The sequence below is a fragment of the Herpailurus yagouaroundi genome, unplaced genomic scaffold (assembly GCF_014898765.1).
Source record: "Herpailurus yagouaroundi ecotype Mexico unplaced genomic scaffold, PumYag 216, whole genome shotgun sequence".
In the NCBI taxonomy this organism is placed as follows: Eukaryota; Metazoa; Chordata; class Mammalia; order Carnivora; family Felidae; genus Herpailurus; species Herpailurus yagouaroundi.
In genome coordinates, this window is record NW_024412447.1 from 1,940,752 (window position 1) to 1,947,150 (window position 6,399).

General features: G+C 59.5%; 1 long non-coding RNA gene across 2 annotated transcripts; it reads left to right on the forward strand.

The window, feature by feature from the left end:
• Nucleotides 1-131: 131 nt before the first annotated feature.
• On the forward strand, nucleotides 132-5,873 carry LOC121017508 (uncharacterized). 2 transcript variants are annotated; one of them, XR_005784787.1, is made up of 2 exons: nucleotides 132-3,560; nucleotides 3,900-5,873. It is a non-coding gene; the product is annotated as an uncharacterized LOC121017508 (long non-coding RNA). The 2 variants fall into 2 exon arrangements; XR_005784786.1 differs by having other exon boundaries at nucleotides 3,905-5,873.
• Nucleotides 5,874-6,399: the final 526 nt, after the last annotated feature.

Below are 6,399 nucleotides of genomic sequence, written 5' to 3' on the forward strand. Positions count from 1 at the left end.
GGCCATTGGTCCGTAGCTCGCAGGCCCCGCCCCCACCCGCCCGCCGTCCTTGGCCCCCTGGCCCCGCCCATCCGCGCGCTCCCGCCCGCCGGCCCCGCCCCCGCGCCGCCATTGGCACGCGGGACGAGGCTCCGCCCAGCAGGGCCCCCTTCCCGCGCCGAAGGGCGCCGGGCGGTGGTGTCTCCACCAGCGGGTCGTGGCGGGGGCCAAAACCCTGTCCTCACGTCCACACGTCTGGCCGCCCTTCCCCCGGGCGCTCGCTCGTGGGCTCGACCGTTGCACGTTCCTTGAGCTTCTGTGGCGTTCGGCCTGGAGGAGCTGGGCTGGCCTCCCCTGCACGCAGCCCGAGTCTGTCTGTCAAATGAAGATGATGTGGACTCAGAGCCTGGCGTGGTCACCCACAGCTGTGGGATCTTGGACAAGTTACTCACCCTCTCTGTTCATCAGTGTCCTCGTCCGTGAAAGGGAAGTACAGTGAATGTAAAGTGCTCAGGACAGCAAAGTGCGACCCAGTATGTGCTTGTGAGGGGATGGGCAGGTAGATCCAGTCCCTGCCTGGCCACTCCTTTGGGGAAGCTTGTGTCTTTTATGACCAAGACAGTGCTCTGTCCTGGCCTCCTTGAGCCTGGAAATTAAGGCAACTGCCAGGGAGGGCCCAGCGTGGGCTTTGGAGTCTCCTGGCCACATTTCCTAATAGGCATTCTCACGCTGTATTAAAGTGGAGGTGGGAACCCCAAGAGCAGAGGAGGCTGGAAATGCTGTAAGTGCATGGCAGACTCGCCCCTCTCTGCAGGGTAGGGCACGAGGCGCGTCCTCTTGGCTCCGGCTTGTCAGCACCCTGGGGCGTTATTTCTGGACTCCTTGCGTTCTGAGAGAGAGGTTCCTACGCCTGGGATTCTGCTCTGTGGGCAGACAGGCTCCTTCTGGCAGGCTGGGCTGGGCTTTTGTGGACAGGGACAGCTCCGGGCAGTGGCTTCCCAAGAGGCCTGTCCATCTGTTCACCTGATTGCCCTGACGCGTCGGTTTCCTTGTAATAAGGCTGGGTGGCTCACTCAGCCTCCTGCAAAGGCCTGTGGGCACAGGAGAGGCCTTTTGGAAACTGTGTTTTCCACCCTTGGGATAATTTACATACCACCCAGTTGGAGAATAATGGTGGGGCAGGAAGAGAGAGGTCACATTCTCCATCCCGAAAGGGCATAGTGTTCTGGTTCCTGTCACTGGCAGTGGGACACGCAGTCACAGATGCCCTGCTTCCCCCCCGACTCCCATGCCCCGGCACCGGGGTGGCAGGCCCACCAGGGTCCCATGTGGATGCATGGGGACTACCAGTTCTTTTCCAGGTTTCCAGAAGCCTCGAAATATTGTGCATTTTCCTCCGGTAAGGCCAGAAAGCCTGACTCAAACATAAAATGACAACTCAGCCGTACTGAGTTGACTTGTGTCCCCCCTCAAAAGATATGTCCGTGTTCGAACTCCTAGTGCTTGTATGATTTTATCTGGAAACAGGGTCACTGCAAATGTGATCAGGTGAAGAGGAAGTCATCCCAGATTATGGAGGGGCCCCAATCCAATGACAGTGTATCTTCATAAGAAGAGAGAATTTGGATACGTCAACTAGGAGATAGACACAGGGGAAAACAACATAATGAAGACGGATGCAGAGATGGAGGTGATGTGTCTACAGCCAAGGAACCCGAGGGTCACCAGAGCCACCCGCAGCCGGGAGAGAGGGGTGGATTAGAGTCTCCCTCAGAGCCTCAGAAGGGATCGACCCTGCGGACCGCTTGAGCTGAGACCTGGATTTCCAGAACTGAGAGATGGTAGCTGCCTGTTGTTCAGGCTGCCGGGTTTGTGGTGCTGTGTTACAGCGGCCGCAAGAAACCCATACATCAGGCCGTTCAGAGCTTCTGCTGGGCAGGCGTTCTCTGCCTCTGATTGGCACGCAACGGCAAGGGAGGTCATCACTGATTAATGCTTGCAACACAGTGTGATCTGTGAAACCTTTTCCTAAGGTGGTGGGGGGCGGTCCCTGGAGAAAGAATACTAAAGGGGCCCAGGGTGGAGAAAAGGAGGGACCCATAACATACGGTCCTGGAAAAGCACTGCCAGAGCCCCAAACTTACTGCTCCTGGGGGCCTGGGTATTGGAGAGAAAATCCCCCTGGTACTGAAGGGCATCCAGGAGACAACACTTTCTTGTGGCCTGGGGGGGAGGGTGCGCAGGAAGGATCCAGGGGCTCTGGAGTCTGACACTTGCTCCTGTCCCTGATACGTAAACTGGGGTTCCTGCTGCCCAGTCTCTAGAAAGGCAAGGGGTAAAGGGAGAACACTGGGTAGAGGGGGAGGGGCACAAGGAGGCCCTGTCCCCACCCCACCCTCTGGGTGACTGGTGGCACTGGCTGGACCTATGGTGGTTTTTCCTGTCCTGAATGACTGTGGCCAGACTCTGGCCCCACTCTACAGATGCAGAAACTGAGGCCCAGCTCTCACCTTTGCTCTGGAGGCATGGGAATCACCACAGACCCAGGGAACCAAGATTCAACCTTGTACTGTTGGCCACAGACCGAATGGCCTGAAATAGGGCACTAGTGGTCCAAGAAGTCAAAGAGGACTCAGTCAGCTGTGCTGGCCCCTGACCAGGGCGCCCAGGAACACACTCCAGTGACTCAGGAGGAGGCAGCAGATGCGGAAACCGCTAGTCCTCTCCCGGGTGGTGATAAGCAGCTGGGGCATCCGAGCCCCTCTATCCGGGAGGACCCAGAGCCGGGAACCCAGAAGGCCTCCGCACAGCCGTTCTGTGAAGGCAGGAAGGACAGCCTGGCGGTCCCCAGCTGGGCAGCCCTGAGCCACGAGCCCCCGGAGCAACCCGCCCCACCAGGTGCCCACATCACAGAGGGGGTGGGAGGGGGTGCTTCAAGGCTCAGAAATGAGGACGCTTGTTCCTAATCCACACAGTCAGACGGCAGACACATGGGCCTCGGTTTCCTGTATGTGAAATGGGGCTAAAACCAGCCCCACGACCTGGGGAGGTTGCCTGGTGGAGGCCACGCGTGGAAAGCGCAGCGTGAGTCCATCTTCCGTGCGCGCTCCGTCCACGCTCCGCCCCTACGCCGGGCGCGCTCCGTTCACGCTCCGCCCCCGCCCCACGCTCCGCCCCCCGCGCCGGGCGCGCTCCGCTCACGCTGTGTGCGTGGAAGCCATTGTCGGGCTTACCCACGACTCCTCCGCCTCGAAGTCCGGATTTTTTTCTATCCTGTGTTTCTGAGTCAGGTTTTGCACGCGGCCTCCAACGCTCTGTGAGCCTCAGCCTCTCACGGTGAGAGGGCTATGAAATGACAGGACGCAGTCGCACCGACAGCCAGGAGGCGGGAACCGCCCGAGGGTCCTTCAGTGGCTGAACGACAGGTGGTACGGCCACGCCAGGGGCGTCAGCCAGCCGCGGAAAGGAACGCAGCGCCGGCTCACGCTGCCACGTGGATGGACGTCGAAAACGTGACACCGCGTGACGGAAGCCAGACACAAAGGGCCACATCTCCTGTGCTACCGTTTATTAGACCCACAGTAAGTAAACCCATCGGAACAGAAAGTGGGTTAGTGGTTGCCGGGGGCTGGGGTTGGGGGCGGGGTAGGAGGAAGAATGGGGAGTGACTGATGAATGGGTCTGGGGTTTCTGCTCGGGGTGGTGGGAATCTTTCGGAAATGATAGAGGTGATGGTCGCACAACATCGTGAGTGTACCACATGCCTCTGAATCGTTCGCTTCAAAACGGCCAGAACAGTTACGTGTATCTTACCACACACACAAACACACGCACACACACAAAATAGGATTACAATCCTCCCTCCACCTTCCCTCCCTCCCTCCCTTCCTTCCTGCCTTCTTTCCTTCCTTCCGGTGAAGTGCAGTTTGTGAGTGGAGGACAAGGACAAGAAACCTGCTTGGAAGCATCTGGAACGGAGTGGGAGGGCAAGCCAGGCCAGGAACTCCCCAGGATCTGTGACCCAGGCCAGGAAGGTGGCTGGGTTGAGGCTCCTGAAAGGCCGTCCCAAGACCTGCGGGCGCCAGGAGAAAGGCCAGGCAGGGCCAGCCTCCCAGATGGCTGGGGCGGAAACCAAAACAATGGCATCCCCTGCGTTTGGACCCCTTCCAAAGAGGTTCACGTTTTCCACGGAGAGAGCACTCACGACAACTGGCAGGGAGAAGAGAAAGCCAGAGTCCGGGTTTCCCAGCTGTGATGTGTGCTGTGCCGCCAGCCCCCCGCCCGCTCCCCACAGACACCTGGCTCGTGGGTCCCGGCCGCGGGAAAGCCTCAGGAGCCCTGCTTTCAGGTTGGCCCGGCGGCGTTGGCCGTGTGGCTCGGAGGCTGGGAGAGATGCCATTCAGCGTGCTCCCCGAGAGGTCCACAGGGCGAGCCAAACACTGACCCAGCCGGACTGACGACGTGAGCACCCCTCGCTTGTCTGGAACCACCTCGCCGGCAGCCTTGCGTGTCCAGAGAGCCCCTGGAACCAATAAGTCAGCAGGGATGGGCCGTGGCAGCCGGGGATCCCGCCCCGAGTCCCAGCCTGCAAGCCTCGTCTCGCTCAGAGCCTCCTTACTCCTTGCCTGACACGCGGCACTGACAGGGCTGGTGTCTGGGCCCCAGGGCTCATATGAGAGGAGCCTGGAAAGCAATCACAGACAGTGTTCTCCCCAGGCGGGGCCCCTCAGCCCTGCCCGTCTGCCCAGCGATGTGTCACCTGGCGAGCGTTGTGCAGAGAGAGTGTCGCGGGCCCCAGGGCTCATGCCAGGCTTCTCCCGCCAACTACGAGCCCTTGGGAAAGTCGTGTCACCTACGGGGGCTTTATGCCCGCCAAGCCCTGCTTCCCCATTTTACAGCTGGGAAAACTGAGGCTTCGTGCCACAACCCCGGCACATCAGAAAGCGGGAAGCTGTGTCCGGTAGCTCTCCTCGTGGCAGGGAAGAGACTGTGCACAAGCCCAAGTGTTAGCACGAGCACCCCGACCTTAGCCAGACGGCCGATCTTCGCAGCCCACGAGAGAACTGTGGCTCCTTCACTTCACAGACAAGGAATCTAAAACCCGGAAGATGAAGCCGCTCGCCCTGAGTCCCGGGCCAGGGAGCTGGAGACAGTGTCGCCCTCGTGGCAGGCACCACGGGGCCACTGTGTGGTGAACAAGTCATCCTGGCCGAAATTGAGGTCCAGCCTTTGCCTTCGGCTTCGGGGAGATCTGCATCATGTCCGATAGACGTGTCTTTGTTTGGCGCGGGGACCAGTCACATCAGAAAGTCCGGCCACGTGATTTAGGATGGGGGCTTTGGACCACGCCGCATCAGTCCACCTGGTAACCATGTCGGCAGTGGACCGAACAATCAATCAACCCTACGTCGTGGAACCCAAAAAAAACTCTGGGCACCGGAGCTGGGGTGGGTGCCCCTGCTTGGCAACACTCTGTGCGTTTTGTCACACGTCAGTGCCGGAGGGCCACGCGTCCTGAGCGCAACAGAAACTTTCCCCGTGGACCACCCCCATCCCCACCCCGGGCCACCGTCTCCTGTGACGTATCTGCTTTCGTGACTTCCGTGAGTTCTCCTAGCCGGTTTCGGAATCTCCGTGTGGTTTGCGGAACTCTCCCACCTTGCAACTGGTGAGGTGAGGCGTGAGACCGTTTTGGGGCCGATGCCGACGCCCCTTTCACACTCGGGTCTTGCTAATCCCCACACGAGACAGATGACCACCATCCCTGCGTCAGGAGGAAAAAAGGCCCAGAGGGTTAGGTATAGACGCAAGGTGTAAACCCCTGTCTCTCAAAATTTGTGGTTTGATTCTCTCTGCCGTGCAACCCCCCAAATAACGTATTTTTAAAAGACCAACGGGTGATGCATTTGTTGCTGAATAGTTGACTTCCCCCAAAACTCAGTGGCTTAAGACCACCTATGCCGTATCTGTTTGTGGCTCCGGGGCTGAGCAGCGTGGGCTCAGCTGGGTGGTCCTTTGGTGGCTGGCAGGGTTGTACATGTACCTGCGGTCACACGGCAGACCCACTGGGCCATCTGGACGGTCTCAGATGGCTGGTGCTTGGTGCTGAGCCGGGGCCACACTCAGCTGAGTTCGGTCGGCTTCTTCCCCGGTGGGAAGGAGAGCTTTTAAGCCCTGAAGCGTGAACACTTGCCTGCTCGTGTCCCATTTAATAATGGGTCCCATTGGCCAAAGCCAGTCATGGCCAAGCACAGAGACAATGGGCAGGACTGAACAAGGCACGGACACAGGGGAGCGTGGACACGGGCCGGGGCTACGTCAGTCAAGATTGAGCGGACTTCCAAAAGGGGAAGAGATTCTTAAAGTCCTGTGCGGTCCCTTCCTCCCTGGCAGGCGCAGAGGAGGAAATGGATGTGAGCA